We start from the raw sequence: 5,166 nt of genomic DNA, 5'->3' as shown, positions 1-5,166 counted from the left end.
ACGCACACACACACACACATTTGCACGCGCGTGTGTCCTTGTTTGCGAGGTCCAGTTTGGCTGTCTTATCCGTGGACACGACTTGCGGAGGGAAAAACAGATGAATACAGACTGTCAGGAATAAAAATGACAGACAGACAGTAAGTACAACTGATCGAAACAGTTACTTAACAGACACGTGTTCAGTTGCGTTAATGTTTACAGGCAATCATTCAATTTTTCAGACAATCTGAAAAAAATATAAAAGCCTCAAAACAGGATTGGAAACACTATCAATCAACACAACAGCCTCAAATTCTAGCCAGGAATATGACTAAAAAAATAAAGAGAAAAGGATTTCTAACCTGAATGTGCAATAGAAGAATAAATATATTTATTGTGTGTGTTCCTCTATCATAGCTTCGACCTCCTCCTCAACTTTCCTCAGAAAATTCTCTTCAAACCTTATATATATATATATATATATATATATATATATATATATATATATATATATATATATATATATATATATATATATATATATATATATATATATATAAGTTTATATAACAATTTACCTAAAGAGAGAAAAATTATATAACAACAAGTTTTACAGATATTTGTACACTGGAAGCCGCCCGTCAGCTGGCAGACCCGCTGAGATCCCTCCGCGCATGAAAGTAGTGCCTGCAGTCATGAATTGATTATGGATTACCAGTAGAATCTATATAAACATCTTGTAAAGGAAAAATGGACTATGGAATGAGGATATAGAGTTTATGACGTACAAGTAACGCTAAATGGGAATATTTAGAGATTATTCAGAGCTGCCTGGACATCTGGTATTAAGGCGCGAAAGCGAACGCCCTCAGCGACAAAATGGCGGACTGGGACTCCGTCTTAGACACAATATCACGGGCTTAAAGAGTAACATTCCACCAGACAGACAGATAAGCCACAAATTTATATTAATTTAACGTGCTGGAGTTCATAAAATCGTCTTAAGAAACTTTAAGATTACTGATGTAGAGAATGAGACAGATTTCTGGGGGCCAGATTCACGAAGCAGTTACGCAAGCACTTACGAACCTGTACATCTTTTCTCAATCTTTGGCGGTCTTGACAGTGTACACAACTCCGTCACAAAGACGACTGTTATAGGAGACTTGGTGGAGCTGTGAGCAGCTCTGAGTGTAGAGGTGGATGCTCTACGTAAGAGCATCCACCTCTCATTAAAATGACTCAAGACGCTCCAACATTACTAAGCTGTTAATGTGTCTCCATGAAAGGAAGCTAAAGAAGAAGCCAGTCTTAGAAAACGCTGTTATTGGAACGTTTCTAAAAGCTGAAGGAGCTAGCCTCACCTCCATTGAAGACTCTCAATACCTCCAGTGACATTTAGAGACCTCCAGTGACCTTCAGTAGCCTCCAGTGACCTCCACTGACAGGCATGAGTCACAATAACGTGGCTGAAGTAGTTTGACCAGACCACACACTAGAAGGTGAAGGGACGACGACGTTTCGGTCCGTCCTGGACCATTCTCAAGTCGATTTCGGATCGACTTGAGAATATTCCAGGACGGACCGAAACGTCTTCGTCCCTTCACCTTCTAGTGCGGTCTGGTCAAATCTCCATTGACCCCCAGTGACCTTTAGTGACCTCCAATACACAGATTTCCACCAGAGAGTGTGTGTACTAGAGAGAGGTAGTAGATATATCTGATTGCCAAGGCGGCAAAACCATCCCTCCCCCCAAAACCAACATAAACAGTATCAAAATGAGGGAAACAAAAATTCATTTTTGGCCATCCAAAAGGCACATATACATACAGGTTCTTTCATACTACATACAGACCAAACAGGTGTGAGAAACAGTGGATACAAGGAATAATAAGCTTATTGTTTGCAACATTGCCTGAGGAAATTACGAGTTATTAGGTACGAGGCAATTGTACATGTGTACTAGACAGCCGTTGAGTTATGAGTAACTGAGGGTTTTCTGATCTTGTGAGGTAGTCTCCAAGGCACAGGAGGCAGAAGTGAGTGATTGGCTTTGTGAGGCAATTGGAGTTAATTGTCGACGGGACCATTAATGCAAAGCTAATGCAGTGTCATTCATTGGGTTCTACGTGTACCTCTAAGTAACGGATCTCTAGGTGTACCTGTATGTAACGGATCTCTAGGTGTACCTGTATGTAACGGATCTCTAGGTGTACCTGTATGTAACGGATCTCAAGGTGTACCTCTATGTAACGGATCTCTAGAAGTACTTCTATGTAACGACTGAAATCTTTGATCGGGTTGGGGGTTCACTTAACGCTATGCCTGTTAGTTCAGCTGTGTGCACTGGTACAGATCTGTGCCCAGATACAGCTATGTGTACTAGTACAGATCTGTGCCCAGATACAGCTGTGTGCACTGGTACAGATCTGTGCCCAGATACAGCTATGTGTACTAGTACAGTTCTGTGCCCAGATACAGCTATGTGTACTAGCACAGTTCTGTGCCCAGATACAGCTATGTGTACTAGTACAGTTCTGTGCCCAGATACAGCTATGTGTACTAGTACAGTTCTGTGCCCAGATACAGCTATGTGTACTAGTACAGTTCTGTGCCCAGGTACAGCTATGTGTACTAGCACAGTTCTGTGCCCAGATACAGCTGTGAGTAAAGATACAGCTGTGGGTACAGGCACAGCTATCACCTCACGTTCATCTATGATTCAGGTACAGAGGTGCAAGCTGTACCACCCAGCCTGCTTGAAGGTGCACTGTACCGCACAAGTGTAAATATTTAATCCCAGATACAGAACAAACAAACTAATCCTGAACAAAGAACAAACCATTACCTTAGACCAGGTGAGCCTAAACAGTCATATACTTGACGTTCGTTTAATTATTAAATTTAAATCTCTTTTGTACTTTAGGTTTTGTTTATTTTACACAAATATAGTACCAGCTATATAATTAAGGTTTAGTATATACATATACCAGCTATATATTAAGGGTCAATATAATGTTGTATAAGATCAGCTGATCTTTGTTTACATTTGGTTGACTTGTGTATGGTATGGTTCCTTGGGATCTCACCCATTCCAGGAGCACCACCATGGTCCCCACCCACCCCAGGAGCACACCCCTCCTCCCACCCATCCCAGGAGCACACACCCCCCTCCCACCCATCCCAGGAGCACCCCCCTCCCACCCATCCCAGGAGCACAATCCCAGGAGCACACACCCCCTCCCACCCATCCCAGGAGCACACACCCCCTCTCCCACCCATCCCAGGAGCATACACCCCCCTCCCACCCATCCCAGGAGCACACACCCCCTCCCACCCATCCCAGGAACACACCCCCCTCCCACCCATCCCAGGAGCACACCCCCCTCCCACCCATCCCAGGAGCACACACCCCCTCCCACCCATCCCAGGAGCACACACCCCCTCCCACCCATCCCAGGAGCACACACCCCCTCTCCCACCCATCCCAGGAGCACACACCCCCTCCCACCCATCCCAGGAGCACACACCCCCTCTCCCACCCATCCCAGGAGCAACACGCAACACGCTCACCCAATAAACAGCTTGACCAGACCCTCCACAGTGGCTTGCAGTGCTCGTTCACCACCACCTAATGATTTCTCCAATGATTACTGCAACAGAAACCTCCCTTCCCATCCCCCCTCCCATCCCCCCTCCCATCCCCCCTCCCATCCCAGGGCTTCATTCCCACGTAGTATCACGCGAGAAGCATATACAAAACACCTAAATAATATTATATGTATATATATATATATATATATATATATATATATAATATATATATAATTATATTATATATATATATAATATATATATATATATATTATATATATATATATATTTGTTATACCTATTGCTGGAGAGTCTAAAAAGACCATCCCCCTCCCACCCACCCCAAGCAAGCACCACCATTCCACCACCCCCCTCCTCCCTCTCCCCCCAACAAGCACCCCCAGAGCCCCTAACAACTATTCCACAGTAACAACTATTACATACAGTGCCCCCCCCCTCGTTCCAGCATCGCTGTTTATTAGTTGTGTAATTGTCAGTAATAATGATTCCAGTTGGTTTTATCTCGCAGTATTTCAACCCAAACTCATTAGTGCTTAATTAGAAATTGAAATTGATAGTTCCTACCCCACATTTATCTCTCTCCCGAATATGTATTGTTAGTTAAAAGCAAAAAAAAAAAAATTACCGGTTATTTCATTCGTTAATTGGTTCTTTCAGAGCAATACTTTCCTCAAGGGGATGATTGGAACACGTGGTGCATGGGGCTACCAGTTATCATGGGAGATCATGGGGGCTATCAGTTATCATGGGAGACCATGGGGGCTACCAGTTATCATGGGAGATCATGGGGCTACTAGTTATCATGGGAGACCATGGGGCTACCAGTTATCATGGGAGACCCTGGGGGGTACCAGTTATCATGGGAGACCCTGGGGGGTGACCAGTTATCATGGGAGACCCTGGGGGGTACCAGTTATCATGGGAGACCCTGGGGGCTACCAGTTATCATGGAAAACTCTGGGGGCTACCAGTTATCATGGGAGATCATGGGGCTACTAGTTATCCAACCCGTTCGGGTTGAGTTATCATGGGAGACCCTGGGGCTACCAGTTATCATGGGATACCATGAGGCTACCAGTTATCATGGGAGACCCTGGGGGCTACCAGTTATCATGGGAGACCCTGGAGACTACCAGTTATCATGGGAGACCCTGGTGGCTACCAGTTATCATGGGAGACCCAGGGTCTACTAGATATCATTGGAGACCCTGAGACTACCAGTTATCATGGGAGATCATGGGGCTACCAGTTATCAAGGGAGACCCTGGGCTACCAGTTATCATGGTAGACCCTGGGGCGACCAGTTATCATGGGAGATCAGGGGGGCTATCAGTTATCAAGGGAGACCCTGGGGCTACCAGTTATCATGGAAGACCCTGGGGCGACCAGTTATCATGGGAGACCATGGGGCTACCAGTTATCATAGAAGACCCTGGGGCTACCAGTTATCATGGGAGACCCTGGGGGCTACCAGTTATCATGGGAGATCATGAGGCTACTAGATATCATGAGAGACCCTGGGGCTACCAGTTATCATGGGAGACCATGGGGCTACCAGTTATCATGGGA

This window comes from Procambarus clarkii, chromosome 36, assembly GCF_040958095.1.
Source record: "Procambarus clarkii isolate CNS0578487 chromosome 36, FALCON_Pclarkii_2.0, whole genome shotgun sequence".
In the NCBI taxonomy this organism is placed as follows: Eukaryota; Metazoa; Arthropoda; class Malacostraca; order Decapoda; family Cambaridae; genus Procambarus; species Procambarus clarkii.
This window is presented reverse-complemented; position numbering follows the sequence as displayed.